The 19240-nt window shown below is 33.2% G+C and overlaps 2 pseudogenes; one reads left to right on the top strand and one right to left on the bottom strand.

Annotated features, from left to right (window-relative positions):
• Positions 1 to 731: 731 nt before the first annotated feature.
• On the top strand, positions 732 to 850 carry LOC112471991 (annotated as a pseudogene).
• An 8530-nt stretch (positions 851 to 9380) lies between these two features.
• LOC102895447 overlaps positions 9381 to 19240 on the bottom strand; it is a 26284-nt pseudogene continuing 16424 nt past the window's right edge.

The raw sequence follows: 19240 nt of genomic DNA, 5'->3' as shown, positions 1-19240 counted from the left end.
ATATATAAAACATCACTACAATTCTAAAAATTTAATTATCTACAAGCTATCAAAGGAAACTTCACTAATCAAATCACAAAAGGGCTGCAAAATTCAACCACAGGAAGAAATGAACTGTTGCACTACCTCTTGGAGAGATGTGGCCTTCAGGAATCAAAAACTAACAGCAAATTGGAAGTGTTGGTACGAGAATCAGAAAACCTAGTAACAAAACCTAGTTAATAAAACTCCACCTAGTGGATGTGGTTCCATAGTATAGTGGTTAGCATGTCTGCTTTACACGCAGAAGGCCCTGGATTCGCACCCCAGTGGAGCTGTGGTCCATGGTCTATGGCCAGTGCACCCTGAAAAAGCCTGATCTCTGATCTTGAAAGCCAAGCAGGGTCAGTTCTGGTTAGTACTTGGATGGGTGTTGTTTATGCCTACAACACCTAGGAAGACCAGGTGTTGTAGGCATAAATAAGAAGAAATAAATAAATAAAAACTCCATCTAAGTAATTGTTGTATATGTGTTTATAAAACTTAATATGAAGATAACAAATAATGATAAAATGTATTATCTATATATACAATCACAAATTTTCTTAGCAAAATATAGTTTGGATGGAATGAATGAGTAAAGCCAAGTAAAATCATGCTTGATTCTTCATCTTATTTAAATAAAATATAAACAGATAAGTTATTCTTTATGTTATTGATTGGTGGATCTATATATTTTAAAAAGTTAACCCATCTATAGCCATGCCACCCTGAACGTGCCCAATCCCATATGATCTCAGAAGCTAAGCAGGTTTGGGCCTGGTTAGTACTTGGATGGGAGACCACCTAGGAATAACGGGTGCTGTAAGCATCTAAAAAAAAAAAAAAAGTTAACCCATCTACTAGGAATTAAGAAATAAGAATATTTATACATACACGTACACAAACTTAGCTTTGATTCAAAAATGCAACCTTGGTTGATGTTGTTTTCCTGGGGGCGGGGAATATAATTAAAAATAAAACAAATGTCAAAAGACATATAGGAAGAGGCAAAAAGTTGAGAGCTTTGTACGAATATCTCTTCCAGAATAATCGTATTAATTTGTTGTTTTAATTTAAAAATTCTCAATGTAAAAGTTAGAAGGATATCTTGGTAGGAATACTGAAATATTTTTCATCAGTAGTGTTCTACTATAAAAATATACTATCATAGACCTAGTAGTCATGATTCTCTCTCTTTTTTTTTTCGCGCCTACAGCACTCGGTTTTCCTAGGTGGTCTCCCATCCAAGTACTAACCAGGCCCGACCCTGCTTGGCTTTCAAGATCAGACATCAGGGTGGCATGGCCGTAGCATGATTCACTAGTCACACCAAACAAATATGGAAAAAAATAAACAAGTCCTTAGGAGTCAGTATTTCTTTTGGATCACCTCTTCTTCTTTTCCCCCCAAATAATTTGAAAACATTTAGCCAAAAGAAAATGTTATAATTATTAAAGAAAATAACATAATTATTAAAGGAGAATAAGTCATCACTTATTACAATCAGCTGTTAGGTTTTACTATGTAAAGGGTCAAGAAATATACCTAATATTCCCTTTCTATAGAAGAGTTTATATGTTTTTCTGATTGAGCTTGTATTCTGATATCTTTTTTATTATGAAGCATGCAGATATTTTAGTCAAGTGTAGAGAATAATACCAAAAAAAGTACTTATCATTCTTCTTAAGAGAAATGAAATAATGATCACATAAATTGCATCAAGGACATAGAGATCCTACTGAGAAATGAAAAGGGCCATAAATATAACAAGAAATGATGCACATTAATAAAGTTAACTTCAAAATTATCATGGCACAGTGGAAAAAGCAACATGTTGGGAGAATTTGGGGAGACTCTGTTGCTAGTTAAGCACAGGAAAAATCCTTTTATTTTTCATCTTTCTCCAATCCTATATTTCAGAGTTGCATGATACTATCTAGTGCCAGTGTATTGCCCTTGATTAAAATAGAATAAAATAAAGGCAAAAAGAGAAAGAGATTTTGCAATTAATAATAATGAAAAATACCTGTGGTATATAGCACAGATCAGTAAACTATGCCCCACAGGCCAAATCCAGCCCACCTCATGTTTTAGAAATAAAGTTTTATGAGAACACGGACTCATTTATTTATGTCTATGACTGCTTTCCCACTTCAGCTATAGAATTGAGTAGTTGTGACAGAGGCTGGCCACGCCTAAATTTTTACTATCTGGCCCTCTGCAGACAAAGTTTGTTGACCTCTGGTATAGAGGAATTCCAAAACAAAACTGCTAACTAATGCCTATTAAAAATACAGCCAACAACAATTAATTCATAGTTTGATTTGAGTCTTTGGGCTTCATTATAAATAAATAAATAAACCCCTTATAACCTGAAAGATAGAAGCATCTTGATATAGCATTAAAGATCACAAATTTGAATCCCTAATAAATGGTAAAAAAGTTATGCCTTGTAGATATATAATTCACTGTTATTCCACATTTAGAACAATTTTTAATACTTCATTCGATTTAAACCATTAAAAGTCAGAATAGTATAAAATTGGTACACTTCTAAAATAAGTTGCACAAATGGTAAAAAAAGTTATGCCTTGTAGATATATAATTCACTGTTATTCCACATTTAGAACAATTTTTAATACTTCATTCGATTTAAACCATTAAAAGTCAGAATAGTATAAAATTGGTACACTTCTAAAATAAGTTGCACAATCATAAATTACATTGAAAGCATATACTTTGAATTACTAAGTCTTCATTGTCATTTATTCTTTTATAGAGAAACCTTACATTCATGTAGGATCCTGGTATTTTCAGTGCCTAGTGTGGCACATAGTAGGTGCCATATAAATATAAGTTAAAAAATGAATTTCTTTTGATAAAAGTTTTGTAACTTTTGTCTCTTATTATCTGTGAAAGGAAGATTTGGTAGTTACTCATTTTTCTGCAGATATTTGGCAGGGAAATAAACACAAGCCATGTAAATTATATTAATCATAAGTGCACAATTTCCAGAGATTGCCTTTCACTTGGAGATAATAAAACAGCCATGGCTGGTTAGCTTTTGATTTACTTTAAATTTCTATGGCTGATATTTCCATTTAAATAGATTTGTGAGTCTCTTCCTTAGATATCCAAAAACATTCTCACTTTCTATGACTTTAAATGGATATTGATTTTTCTTTTAATTTTAAAAGCCATCAATTGAATTTTTAAATGTATCAGTGATTATTATGAGAATTAAATAGAATTAAGTAGAATGACCCACCTTAATTAATCCAGTTGAGCAATTAATGACCACATTTTTTTCCATGAAATCCTGTCCCCTTCTTTAGTTAGTCTAGAGGTACTTTGTCAGGAAGAAGTACAATAGGAACAGCATACGCTCTCTCCATAAAAAGCTGATCATAAGGTAGAGGCTCTGAAACTGATCTTTTCAAAAGCTGACAGAAAGAAAGAATGAAGACAGTGACCTGGACCCTTATAAATAATTTATAATTTAGGAGGTAAAAAATCAGGTTCTTTATCTTCCCATCCAAATGTTTTTACATTTGAAAATTAAAAGGAAAACTTAACTAGTCTTTGAGGGATGTGTCATAATTGCCTTTTTTAAAAATGAAATGAAAATGGATTGTTCATTTTATTTTCTTTTATACCATATCATTGATATATTCAAATACGTATGTGTTATTTTCCCTGAGAATCAGCTTTCTTTCTTTTTCACCTATTTAACTACTGAAATTTGGTTAGGTCCATCAGGTAAAGAGCTTTTATTCCAAAATATGTTGGCAATCAGATCAAGTCATTGGTGCAACTGTAGTACTCTTTGGTCAGACCTTGAGAAATTTGAGGTGGCCCCTATAGCTACTCTGCTAGACCAAAGCACTTCAGAGAAATTTAAGGGCCTCGTCTCACAGCTTCTTATCTTTTCAGTCCAACGTAGTAGTGAACTTGGGTTGCAGATAGGTATTGGTGTGGCTTTTGTCTGGTGGAGTGGATTATAATCTAAACTCAGTACTTTTAAAGGATTTGTGTCATCTTGGACTGAAGGATAGAGATTATTCTAGATGGAAAGAGGTTTCTATGCCCCTAGACTTCTTCTATGGGGAGAAAGTAAGCAGAGAGAGCTACTCAGGTGCAAATACAGTTCATTTCTCATAGAAGAATGACTCAGAGGAAGGAACCAAGATTACAGAGGACAGAGCCAAAAGCCCTGGAGAACTTTTCTCAGAGGGCCAAACTGGGTACTAATCAACAACGTACCCAGAGCATGGTAGATGGGGAAAAGGCATTTGCTTTCAATATGCAACTATAATACAAAAATACAAAAAAGTTAATGCTTAGTAAATTAGAAATAGATAGGTATTTCCAAAGCCTAATAGAATTTTTCATAAAAATCTAGAATAAACATTGCTTTAAATAGGGTAACAATAGAAGCAATCTCTTAAAAATAATAAACAAGTCAAGTATGTCTACTACCACCAAATTTATTCTGTTTCATTAGAGGTCTTATGTAGTATTTGAAGAAACAAAAAAGATAATTAGAGGCATAGGGTAGCAAAGCAAAAAATTATTTGGAGATAATTTGTTTTAACGTAGAAAATGCAAAAGAATCCATAAGTCTAGCTAAAGACAGAACATTAAAAATTAACATTTATATACACCAGAAGCAAACACCTATAAAACAAAAATAAAGAGAAGACAACAGTGTAAATACAATTTATAAGAATATAAGAATATATCTATCATAAGATGTATAAAATTTCTACAGGTAAAATATATGACTTTTAGAGCTGTTAAAAATAACTGAAAGAACTTCAGAGATATACTATGTTTATAAGGAAAACTTAGTATTGTAAAAACTATCAGTTTTCCCTAAGGGGATCTACGGATTTAATGTAATAGAGTCATTATGATTATTATAAAATTTATACGACATAATAAAATGCCAATAAATAGCCAGGGTTCATTAGAATAAATGCAGGATTGATGACTTGTCCTACTAGATAGTTTGAAGCCATAATAATTGAGATAGCATGGTATTGGAGCAGGAACAGACATTATGTTCTAAACAGTGAATAAAAATGCTGAAAATATGTTTAGAACATTGTTATATGACAAAGATAGCATGCTAGATCTCTGTGTAAAGGTAGAATTATTAGTAAATGGAGACTGAGAAACATAGTTCTCCAAATGAAAGAGACAAAATTAGATCTTTACCTCATAGTATATAAAAATTGATTCCATAGGGATTAGGACTTAAACCTTCTTAGTAGAAAACATAGATAAGTATCTTAAAGACTTTGGGGTAAGAAAAGTTTCTTACACTAATGCAAAAAACATTGATTGTACAAAAAGAAAACTGATAATTTTGACTATACTAAAACTAAGAACATGAGTTAATCAAAAAACTAGACCAAACTGGGAGAAGATATCTGTATTATGCACAATTAACAGGGGATTAGTGTGGAAAATGCATAAAATTCTCCTACAAATCAATAAGAAGAGCAAAATAAACATTAAATTAAAAAGGTTGGATGTTTTGAATGGCAATTTCAAAAAAGGACTATGTATGGCAATAAGCATATAAAGAAATGCTCAAAAATATTAATGATTATGAGAATACAAATCAAAATTACTATGAGAGACCATTTACACTTGTTCGAAAAAAAATGAAGAAATTGGACAATACCAACTATTAAAATGCATATATAACCAGAATATCTCTTACATCTTGCTGAAGGAAGTGCTAATTGATGCATCCACTTTGAAAAAGTTTGGCATTTTTTTCTAAACTTGAACATTCTATGCCTTATGGCACAGAAATTTCACTCCTAAATATAAAACCAAAAATCCCCCACCCCATATGTACAATAAAAGACATGTACAAGGATATTCATAGCAGCACTGTTGACAATAGTGAAAATAAATGTCAGTGAATAAGTTGTGGTACATCGCACAATAGAATATTGTATAATATGAATGTATTGTATAAAATGAAAGTTCAGAGTTTAAGAAAAATATTAAGTAAAACAAAAGCAATTCCACAAATATTATTATGTAGTCTAATATACTTTAATACAGTTAAAAATAAACATGTTCAGAGAATTTATAGATACAAAAAGAAAGTGTAAAGAGGAATGATAAATATGGAATTCAGAATGATGTTTGTTTAGTGTGGGGTAGATAGGAAAATGGGTATAGGCAATAAAAAATTATTTAAAAAAAAGAAGAGAAATACTTTAAATTGCCTGCCATTTTAGCCACTGAGAGTGAATAAGACATTGGAGATATAAAACTCGTGATCCCTCATGGGTATTAGTTCCCAAGGACCTAATGGTGTGAGAATCCAGCCTATCTGAATGTGGTTCTAGTGTATAAAAATAAGTAACTTCCTTGTGACATGGCATCTTAACTCAAAGCATATATGCCTCTTCTGGGACTCAAGTGGAGAACCAGCCCCTGGAGGAAACATTGTATTTACTGAGCAATGGTGTCTCATTATCCAGGATAACACTTTCCCAAGATAAACTGAGTATAATTTTACCACTCATAATTTTTACCTTATTAGGTTATTAACATGTACACTGATATTACAGTCTAACTTTTGTATAAATTAACATTTTTTTCCTTAAACCTTTCTGGTTTTCTTTACCAAACAATATTGTTAACTGGAAGTAAATTATAATCTTATTCATAATAAGAAAGGGTTTCTGTAATTTTTTTACATATCTTACTCTTGCCCTAATGTGTGCTTCTTAATAACATCTTCTTTATCTTTGTATCAAGCACCAAGTACTGTACCTCCAGCATATAGTAGCCAGTCAAGACAGTTTGCTGAAATAACAAAACGAATGAATGAATGAGGAAGAAATTTTACATGAAGATTAAAAGTGTAAGCTTTAGAGTTAGACAGACCTGGTTTCAAGTCCTCTTCCCTGTTTTACTAGCTATGTGAATTTATAAAATTTAGTTTTTCTTAATTGCTGAGAAAAAGTAGTTAATAGTAACCACTTCACTGAGCTGTTGTGATAAGTAAATCAGTACATGTATGTAAAGTACTTAATTAGGTGCTTGGCACATATTAAACAATAAATTGAAGTTATTACTGCTATTATTATTATTGAGAATGCTTGCTTAACTAGACTTTCTCATTACGTGATGATACCCAATTAAGAGAAGTTTTTGTAATATCTAAAACTTTAGAAAGTTATTACATTCATGAAGTCACAAAGACTAAAATGTTGTATTAAGTCTTAACTGGGCATGGAAAGTTTGTCATCACAGCAGTGGTCTTTATGTTCCAGAAAAGATCATTTAAAAATCTTTAATTTTTCTTTATTAAGCAGGGAATATTGAATGTAAAATAAATGTTTGGTTTAGCTCTTCCTTTCTTAACTAAAAGGATTAGCCAACTTTTCTAATGAATTGCAAAGTGTTAGGCCTTTCCATAATCCTCTCTTTTGCAAAATTGTTCCAAGTGGTTTTCAAAAGCTCTGATTAACCATTTCTGATTAATCTACAGCACCCTGAATAACAGTGTCAATTATTTGAAAGGAGATATTTCTTTCCTTCTTGCTAATAAGCAAGAACTAGTCTGTAATGTTAGATGCTAGAGAGGGGAGTCCTCTAGGTGGCCTGGCAGCTCTATGCATAGGTTCACCAGAAAGATGACAAACATGGCAATTAATGAAGCCATAGCATCTCTAGACCTTGACTCAATGCTTTCCTCCAGAGAACTTGCCAGGTAGGACTAGTGTTAAACACTGAAGGGCATAAAACTATCTACTAAACGGAATTCTGACTTTTAGATTCATTCCTGTAATTTATTTCACATTTCAAAGGAAACATTCGAACTCAAGCAATGTAATCTGACCAAGAAATATAGTGGTAGGAGATGGTCAGAGGGATGGGCTGGGCAGCATTAGGTAAGGGCTTTGCAAGCCATGATAAAAAGGTTAGTTTTCTTTAATCTGCATATATTTTTTAATTGAGGTAAAATAAATACATATATACAGTGAAATACACAGATTTTTGTGTTCGATTTGATTAGCTTAACAAACATACAACCTCATGCAATCACCATCCCAGTGAAGATACAGAACATTGCCATCCCACCAGAAATTCTTTTGTCCCCTTGTCTAGACTGTGCTTGACGCCACAGCAACAATTGCTTTGATTTTTATCACCATTAGTTAATTTTGCCTGTTTTTGAACTTCTTGCAGGTGGAATTATGCGTATTACCTCTGTATATCATTTTGTGCTTGATTTCTTTCTCTCAACACAGTGTTCTGGAGACTTATCTCTATTGTTGCATGCATCGGTGGCTTGCTCCCTTGTATTACTTGGTACTATTTCATGGATAAAAATACCATGAATTGTTTATCAGAAATCCTGTTGAAGGACATATGGATTGTTTCTAATTTGATGCTAATATGAATAAAGTTGCTAGAAACAATATTCCAAAAGTTTTTGTAATTACATGTGTTTTTATTTCCCTTAGGTAAATATGTAAGAGAGAAATTTCTAGGCCATGAGAGGAATGTAGGTTTAAATTTATAAGAAATTGCCAAATAGTTTTCCAAAATAGTTTTTTTCATTTTATACTCCCACCAGGAATGTTGAGATACATTCTTACTACCATTTCATTTTGTCCATCTTTTAAATTTTAGCCATTTAAATGGGTTTGAAGTTAATATGTCACTGTGGTTTTTAATTTTTATTTCCCTAAAAATTGGTGATGAACAACTTTAAATATACTTATTGACCATGTAAAATGACTTTTCAGGTCTCATCCATTTTTATTGGATTATCTATTCTTTTATTACTGATATATAGGAGTTCTTTATGTTTTAGATACATGTTTTTTGTCATATGTATTGTCTTTTGTAAATAGCTTTATTGAGGTGTGATGGCATGCTATAACTGCAAATATTCACAGAATATAGGTTTATGATGAGTTTAATGCATGTATGCACCCATGAAACTTTTGTTTTTCATATAAAGTACTTTATTTCTGTAGTACTTTGGTGCTAGATTTTTGTTGTAATTTTTGAGGTAGATATTTCATATACAGCAAGCTAAGACATCTGCAAATAAAAATGTCCCTCATACTTTTCAACATAATATACAAAACTGTGAAATCTGTCAAGATAGAAACTCTCTGGAATTTCTTAAAGTGCTGAAAGGTACAGCATGGCAAAAGAAAGCATTATACATAGTGTTTAAGCATTCTGTAATATATGGTGTTCTTAGTGTAATTGGAGGGCAACTTATATATATATGTATATACACACACACACACACACACAAAATATTTCAGAAGCTGGTGAGTAAATAAAAGCATCAGTTTTTTAAATTATACTTGATCATGTAGATGAGCAAGTCTCTGTGATAGTTCATCCTGTTCCGTGAAAACAACACCTGTGCCAACAGATCCTATCTGACCCTGTGGTAGCTCCATACTGAGATCAAGGCCAGCTTCATCTGCCATTTCTTGAAGCACCATGTCCACTTGGTTTTGTGGTAGCGTTAAGGTTGTAGTCCTACGCGTTGTGTCTTCCATTTGTTGTATTTGAACATCCGGTGTTTCAAATTGGGGTTCAAATCTGTCATCAGGGCAGAAGTCTTTTCAGAGCTCATACTCCTCAGTGCAGTATCCATAGACTTAAGAACACCTGCCATGGACTTGGTTCCCTTGCCCATTGTTACTGCAGTTTGCACTCTGGCTGCCACAGTGTCAACTCGAGCACTCATTCTCAAGAGAGTAATTGCTTGGGTCTTCTGGCAGATTGCATTACCACATGTATTCTTGCCACTTCTGTATTGCCTTTCTGAAAAGACTTTAATCTTGGCCTTTTTTTCTTTATCGCATTTCTTGGTATTCCTATGTTTTTTTTGCTGCAAAGTTCAAGTTAAATAGGTGTTTCTCCATATTCAACACCGTAACATGACTTTTATCAGGAGATGACAGCCTAAGGCAGTGGCACGGGTTTGATGGGAAGATGCTCTGAGTGCCGTCTTAGTTCTGACTTGTGACCAGCCAGGCTCTGAGGATTGTGATCCTACCTATATCCATGAAACTTTGACGAGGATCAAGATAATGAACATATCCATCACCAAAAAGTGTTTTTCATGAAGCTTTGTAAACCCCTAAGATAATGAACGTATCCATCACCAAAGTGTTTTTCATGAAGCTACTGAAGTGCTTTCAGCCACTATAGATTAGTTTGAAATTTTTGAACTGTGTAAAACTAGAGTCATACAATATGTAATCTTTTGTATCTGGTTTCTGTCAGTCAGTATACTTTTGAGATTCACACATGATATTGTGCATATCAATTGTTAGTTCCTTTGTCTTGGTGAGTAGGGTTTCATTGCTGTGACCATTCATGGACAAGTCTTTGCACAGACATATATTATTTCTCTTGGGTAGATATTTAGGTGTAGAATGGCTGAATCATAAAGTTTCTATTTTTTTAGAAACTGCTAAACTGTTTTTCAAAGCTTTTACCATTTCACATTCCAGCCAGCAGTGAATGAGACACATTCTTGCTAATACTCTGTATGATCAGTTTTTAATTTTAGCCTTTCAAATAGTAGTGATATCTCCTTGTGGTTTAAATTAGTATTTTCTTTATAATGAATGATGTTGAACATCTTTGCAGGTGCCTGTATCTCTTTTGATGAAATGTCTGATAAAATCCATTGCCCATTCTTTCCATTGGATTGCTTGCTATCTTAATATTGAGTTTTGAGAATTCTTTATACAATCTAGGTACAAGTACTTTATCAGATATATGATTTGTAAATATTTCCCAGTTTCTGCATGTGTGTGTTTGTGTATGTACTTGACAGGATATTTTGTAGAGCAAAACTTTTTAAATTTTACGAAAGTTAATTAACTACGTATTTTTTAAAGGACTGTGTGTTTGGTTTTGTGTCTAAGTAATTTTGACCCAAATATTTCCTTTCACATTGTTTTCTAGAAATTTATAGTTATAGGTTTTACATTTAGGTTTAGCATGCATTTTTAGTTAATTTTTGTAAATATTGCAAGGTATAGATTGAAGTTCATGTTTTTACATATGGATATCTAAATGTCTCAGCACTATTTGTTGAAAAGACTATAATTTGTCCACTAAATTATCTTCACCTTTGTCAAAAATCAGTTGTCCAAACATATGTAGATCAATTTCTGGAACCTCTGTTCTGTTAATCTATTTATTTATACTAAAACAGCACTATCTTCATAACTTCAATGTTATAATAAATATTGAAATCAGATAGTGTCATCTTTTTGAAAGTTTTAAAGACTTTTTTTGATGTTTTAATATTGTATTTTCATTTTCACATAAGTTTTAAAATCAGCTTCTTAAGTTCTATAAAAATAACTTTGACATTTTAAAATTAGAATTGAATTGGATCTATCAATTAAGGGAAAATTTATAACTTAAAATATTAAATCATCTGACTCATGAACACAACATATCTCTATTTAGGTTTTCTTTTATTTCTCTAAGCAATGTTTTAGAATTACAGTGTCATGTACATCTCTTTTAATATGTTTCCCTAAATAGCTTATGTCATCTATGAGTAAAGGCAGTTTTTTAATTCTTTCTTTATAATCTAGTTATATTTTATTTCTTTTTCTTGTCCTATTACACTCAGTAGTATCTCTAACACAGTGTTTAGTATAATTCACCAGGGAAACCATCTGGTCCTGTGCTTTTATTTGTTGGGAAGTTTTTGTTTACTGATTTAATAATATCTTTACTCTTTATTGGTGTGTTCAGATTTTCTATTTCTTCATGAATCAGGCTTGGTAGGTTGTATGTTTATTGGAATTTATCCATTTCTTCTAAGTTATCTAGTTTGTTAGTATTTTAACTATTCATAGTAGTCCCTATGATCTTTATATTTCTGTGATATTAGTTGTAGTGTTTCCTCTTTCATTCCTGATTTTATTCATTTGAATATTTTTAAATTGTTAATCGAGCTAAAGGTTCATTAACTTTATCTTTTCAACAAAATTAGCTCTTAGTTTTGTTGGCCTTTTCTATTATTTTTCTGGTGTCCATTTCATTTATTTCTGCTCTGACCTTTGCCGTTTCCTTCCTTCTGCTAACTTTGGGCTTAGTTCGTTCTTGTTTTGTTTTTGTTTTTGTTTTTGTTTAGTTCCTTGAGGTAAAAAGTCAGATCGTTTATTGGCATTGTTTTTTTTAAATGAAGGAAGTTTATCACTATAAAATTCCTTAAGTTTTGGTATGTTGTATTTCCATTTATGTTTATTTCAATATTTTTTATATCTTCTTTGGTTGTTGAAAAATGTGCTATTGAATTCTCACATATTTCTGAATTTTTCCAGTGTTCCTTCACTTATTGATTTCTAGTTTCATACCATTGTGGTCAGAACAGGTACTTGGTATGATTTCATTCTTTCTAAATTTGCTAAGATTTGTTTTGTGACTAACATATCTATTCTTGAGACTGTTCCATGTGTGTTTGAGAAGAATGTGTATTCTGCTGCTGTTGAAATATTCTGTATAGATCTGTTAGGTCCATTTGGTCTAAAGTATATTTCAAGTCCAATGTTTTCTTATTGATTTTCTGCCTGGATGATCTACCCATGGTTGAAAGTGGGGTATTGAAGTTTGCTTAATATATCTAGGTTCTCTAATGTTGGGTATGTAAATATTTATAATGGTTACATCCTTTTGATGAATGATCCCTTTATCATATAGTAATACGCTTTGCCTCTTGTTAGTTTTTTACTGAAAGTCTATTGTTCTGGTATAAGTATAGCTACTCCTGCTATCTTTTGGTTTGCATTTGCATGAAATGTCTTTTTCCATTCTTTCACTTTGAGCCTATTTGTGACCTTAAAGATAAATTGAATCTCTTGCAGGCAACATATAATTGATCTTTTTTTAATAATCTATTCAGCCTTTCTGTGTCTTTTGATTGGAGAATTTAATCCATTTACATTTAAAGTATTGATAGGTAAGGATTTACTAATGCTATTTTGTTAATTGTTTTTTGGGTAGCTTTTCATTTCTTTGTTCCTTTCTTGCTTTCTTGCTGTCTTCCTTTGTGAGCTGATGATTTTCCATGGTGATATGTTTTGATTTCCTTCTTTTTATTTTTTGTGTATCTACTGTAGGTTTTTTGCTTTGTAGTTAGTATGAGGTTTATATAAAACATCTTATATCTATAAAATATAGCTATATTTTAAGTTGATAGCAACTTAACTCTGATCTCATACAAAAACTACCATTTTCCCCCTTTTTTCTTCTTTATTTTATGTTTTTGATGTCACAGTTAACATCTTTTTACATTGTATATCTATTAACAAATTATGACAGCTATAGTTATTTGTAATACTTTAACCTTTATACTAAAGTTAAATGATTAATGCACTGTCACATTATGTTATTAGCTATTAAGGTATTCTGAAATTGACTATGTTTACCTTTACCAGTTTTATATATTCATGTATTTTCATGTTAGTAAGTCCTCTATTCCACATTTTATGGGAAGTAAAATTTACTGCTCATATCTGTGAATTCCAAGCGGATTATAGTATGAACTTTTCTTGCACTAATTTCCTGTTGCACTTGATTTATTAATCTATTTACTTGTATCTCACATTGTATAGCTTTCTTCTTTTGTTCCACAGGCCCTAGAGCATAGAACATAGTCTTCTCAGCCCTCTGCAGAACACCAAGCACACTAGCCATTTCTGTGTAGTAGGTTTTAACAAAGATGTGGTACAATGGAAAGGGGGTTGTGTTGCTGCACATGAAGTCTTTTGGCTAAGCCTGCCACTAGTAACATCTTACTAATAGCATTTTATAGCCACATAGAACAGTCTCTGTTCCACAGTCATGTTAGAATTCTCTCCCTTTTGTTTTTCCTTTACTTTTAAAACTCCTTTATTTCTAGTCTTTCTTAATTTAGAACAGTGAGATTATCACTTTGTTTTGCTGTCTCTTTTCAAAGCATGATCTTGTATCTGCATGTTCAGGTATTTTCTCAGACAAAAGCTCATTTTCTCTAGAAAGAAACAATGCCCCTTCCTAGGGGCCAGCGATAGCAGCTATTATTTGATTTTAGAATAGCAGTTATCGATGCTATGCTTGGTAATGTGGTACATTTCACTTACTGTCTACCTGTCATATGCAATAGACAAATAGCATCATGTTTGTCATTACTTTTATGTGATCCTCTACCTTGGGTCTAGGGAGCACTTTTAAGAAAACATGTTCTTGTGTTCAAGCTGTGTGCCAAGTGCTAGATTATGTGGGCTTATGCCCAGTTAGTGCTGTTACTTAAATGGTATTTTCTCGTTTGTGACCTGGAGATAGCAGTGGCTGAATCAAAGTTTGTTCCATAGTTCAAATGTACAAATTAACATGATTTATTAAATATACATTGTAAACCATAAAATTCTATATAGATATCAAGTATTGTTATATTCTCATTCATTCTTTCAATCAAAGATACTTAATGAGTTTCTGAAATTCTGCAATCATCCTGGTGATGTTTTAGGTTCTAGGTAAGGAAAAGTCCCTACCTTCATGGGACTTATAGGTCTCATATGTTTAACAGGGTTGTTGTTGTTTTTTAATATAAGATTATTATTTTTCTTCTCTTCTGAAGAAAAACATGGAATATTGAACTTAATTGTTTATGGGATTCCGTCTTGTTTAACATGCAAACAATGAGAACCATAGGAGGCGATAGACAACAGCACATTGTTTAACTGCACCAGTCCAATGAAAGAAATAAATGGAGTGTCTGTGTCAGGGGCAGTAAATTGTGGAGATTTTTATCTCTGAGATTTGCCCTTTAATATATTTCTTTTAAAGACATTTATTAATGGTCATAAAAATGGAGATTTCAGAACAGGGCACTAGGTTTGTCGAACCAAGAGCTATGAATTGCCTTATAATGAGTTGGAACTAGACCTATGAGTGAACAGGTAGAAATACAGCTTTCATAATTTGCGTGTCTCCCAAATGCCAATACTACATATCTATTAGATTGAGATTTCAAAATTACAGCTTGTGCTAACTTCCCAAACGACCACAGAATATCTTCATTCCAGTTTATAATAAAAAGAATAGTTTATGATAAGAAGCCAGAGAATATGATTCTGTTGAATCTGTGGCAGTAATGCTATTATCTCTCATGTAAATCAAGTGATATCATCTTCATTAGCAGCCAGGAAATCAATATTTAAGCCCTTTAATTTTTAGGCCCGTGGAGATACGACCACCCTTTCTATGACATCATGGCTTGTAACCATGGGAACAGAATACACACATTTCAATCTCTACTGCAGGAACTCTTACTTACTAGGCAAATGACCACATTTGGACTGTTGTTAAAGATGGGAAAGTAAATTCCTCATGCTTTTGTTTGAGAATTACTGAATGCAAAAGATAAAGTGAAAACAGACAAAAACCCCATTGCCTATGAAAATAGGAGCCAGCCACACTTCCAAACCATAATCTATGAAATACTTTTGCCAAAAGGAATGAAGGAGAAATAACATTGAGAAAAAGCACACGTCTCTGCAGATAAAAATCAGTGTGCAGAATTGACCAAGAAATGAGGGCACAATTTAAGTATCTGAGGCAGTGATTTCATCCAATTAATAGAATATCTGATGTGCTCAGTACATGGTGCCTTTTATAACAAGGTAGGCAAATCAGGTTTTAACACTCCCACATACACACATCATAACTTTGCAAGAATCAGTTTCAGTGTGAGTAGATAGTGAGTAAATGAAACATGGTAATTACCTCTGCAGTAGACACTGAGATTGGTCAGCCAAGAAGAAGCAAACAAATAAGCACTCTACAAAAAGACTGTGGATATGTGGCTAGCCTGGAAGCAAAGCAGACTTATGCCAGTTCATGGAAGACCATATATATCCCAAGGTGAAATGTTAGTGAAAATGACTAACTTCTTGTAAACCAAAACTTTCTACCTCCTGGAATTAAGTCCCAGTCATTCACAGAAATAACCCACCCATTAATGTAGTCACTCCCTGGAATAAAGCCCCATGGATCCAGTCCTAGTAAAACGCCGCAGCCAAGACAGCTGCGCCTGCTAGTTCTGGGCTCACTATTCTTGGATTGAATCGATTGGCTTTGTCTACTGCTTTATCCAATGCTTCTGTCCCAAATTTGACTTTAAACAGCTTCCAAAGTTTCTGTAGTTTCCTGAGATTGGCACCTCTCCATTAAAGCAGGTAGCTCTACTGGGGGAAAAAATCCATGAACATTATAATTTTGACAATATACTATGAAAATAAGTTAGTTCTATTTTCACATTAGCCCTTTCATTTCATATCTGTGATGATCTTTATTTCCTCAAGATCCATATTCCCCCATCAAGCTCATTATGTCTGGTTCACTACCTTGAACACTGCTTTCATATTCTCTTTGGATTCCTTATTAATTTCCTATGGCTGCTGTGACAAATTGCCGCAAACTTCATGTTATGATATAAAAGAAATTTCTTCTCTCACAGTTCTGGAGGCCAGAAGTCTGAAATCAGTTTTATTGTACTGAAATCAGGGTGTCACGAGGGCCACATTATCCCCTAAGGTTCTGCAGAAAAATTCATCTCTTGCCTATTCTAGTTTCTGGTGACTGCCAGCATTCCTTGGTTTACAGCAGCATCACCCCAAACCTCTGCCCCTTTCTTAGCTTTGCCATCTCTATGGTGTCTGTGTCAAATCTCCCTTTGCCTCTCTCATAAGGTTACATGTGACTGCACGAAGGGCCCACCCAGGAAATCCAGGATAATCTCCCCATCTAAAGATCCTTAACTTAATCACATCTTCAAAGACCTTTTTTCCAAATAAGGTAACATTCATAGGTTCCCGCAACTAGGACTTGGTGTCTTTAGGGCCATCATTAAGCCCACCACAGACCCCATAGATCTGAATGTTTGTTCACATGTCAGGCATAGCGGTAGTCTTTCTCTCTGCTTTAAATCCAGAATACTTGATTAATTAACGTACTCCTCCAAATTCAGTCCAGTAGAGCAGAGGTCCCCAATCCCTGGGCCGTGGAAAAGTGCTATTCCATGGCCTGTTAGGAACCGGGCCACACAGCAGAAGGTGAGCCACTGCGAGCTAGTGAAGCTTCATCTATATTTGCAGTCACTCCCCAGCGCTAGCAACACCGCTTCAGCTCCACCTCAGATCATCAGGCATTAGATTTTCATAGGAGTACTGGTCCCTGGTGCCAAAAAAGTTGGGGACTGCTGCAGTAGAGTCTTGTATGTATTCTCATAGAAGAATTTATCCATTGTTTAAAAAAAAATCTTCCTATCATTAACTTCCTGGGAAATGACACCCACACATTTAGACTTCCATCAGCTAGCATTTAAACCAGACTTCTTTTGTGCTTAGTGTGGCCACACTTGACTTCCTTTTACTTTATATACTATATCTTAGATCTTTACTCAGATTCCTGACTCCATAAATGTCTTGGTTATGCTTCCTACCTAAAGTGACTGCTACCATGAAACACACTGTATAAGCCTCATGTGTTCTTATTGATCTTCTTGGCCTTCCTTTTTCAACTTTGTCAAATTGTGTATTGCAGCTTCACATAGCTATATTTTAACTGTCTAGAAAGAATTTTCCAATAGCTCATATAATTGACTTCCTATTTAAAGTTTTAAGAAATTGACTCTCAAAGGCTTCTTGAATCCAATTTCCTTTCGGGAAAATAATTTAATAAATTGTGGATCTATTCAGCCTCCGCTGAATCATCTCCCTTCCTACTTTTGTCACCTGGTAATCTTCCAGTTTGCTCTGTTAAATCGTATCCTGAAAATAGTTCTTTGAAGTTAAATCGTATCCTGAAAATAGTTCTTTATTCATGTATGATAATATCCTGTTTCCAGATATCCTACTCTCTAGCTAATAAAAGTATTGTCCCTGGATTGACATAATCAGTATCACATGAACAGCTGTTAGGAATGAAAAATTTTAGATCTATTACAATTAGATCTACTGAATTGGAACCTGAATTTTAGCAAGATCTTGAGGTGATTTATATTTACATTCAAGTTTAAAAAGTGCTGCCCTAACCAAATCAATTCTCATGTAATAAACAATTTATAAGCTTAGTAATTATTTTTGTATTTAAATTTATAAAAATTTCATTCAGGTTTTTTCTATACCGCAGTCCAGTTGGTAGTCACCAATTACATCAATCTTATCAGTCATTTCTCTTTCCTTGAGGAAGAAAGAAAAGCATGGGGTGGAGAGACTAATAGTTTCCTTCCAGCACTCCAGGAGTTAGAACAAAATGATTTTGAAGGGTGCCAACATTGAATCTGGATGAATAAATTAATATAAAATCTCTGGTAGATGGAGTTGTAATAAAAGCAATACATATTAAAAATCACGTATTTATTGAGACATTATAAACATAGTACAGCAAATCTATCAGTTTGTTAACACATTCACTTATCGTTACCTCATCTTATTAAATGACCATGTCAGTATATCTTCTGTTTTAGTTCTTAGTTCCAAAGCAATTTTTAAAATACGTTACTGAAGCTTGGTTAATATACAGATATAATTCCCAGTTGCATTAAAGTATTTTCAGGGATTTTTCTGTTAAAGATGCCTCTGGAGATTTATTTAGTTCATAATTTATATGCCCTTGTGCCTAAATCATTGGCTATAAATGTCCGTTGGTAGTAGGACATTACAAATAATATTATAATAGAAGTGAACAAGGGGAAAAGTGTACGTATTATAATGTAAGAGAGAAAGTACTCTTGGTTTGTACCTGATCTTTTCTTTTCCCCTGTACTATTTGTGTTTAAGTCAACATCAGTTTCCCTGAGGGAATTGAGTGAGAGAAAGAGACAGGAAGTACAGGCAAATTTTAAAGACTCCACTAGAAGTTCAATGTTTTTTATTTTATTTTATTTTATTTTTATTAAGTTTATTGGGATAACATTAATTAATACAATTATATAATTTTCAGGTGTACATTATAATTTGACATCTATATATTCTATTGTGTGTTTACCACCCAAAGTCCAGTTTCCTTCAGCTACCACATGTTTGATCCTCTTTACTCACTTCACCCTCCCCCTACTCCCTATATTTGACCCCCTTTACTCTGTCTACCTCTCCCCTCTTCCCCCATCCCCTACCCTCTGGGAACCAATAGT

The sequence above is a fragment of the Pteropus alecto genome, unplaced genomic scaffold (assembly GCF_000325575.1).
Source record: "Pteropus alecto unplaced genomic scaffold, ASM32557v1 scaffold78, whole genome shotgun sequence".
In the NCBI taxonomy this organism is placed as follows: domain Eukaryota; kingdom Metazoa; phylum Chordata; class Mammalia; order Chiroptera; family Pteropodidae; genus Pteropus; species Pteropus alecto.
The sequence above is the reverse complement of the archived record's forward strand: the minus strand, read 5'-3'. Positions and strand labels throughout refer to the sequence as shown.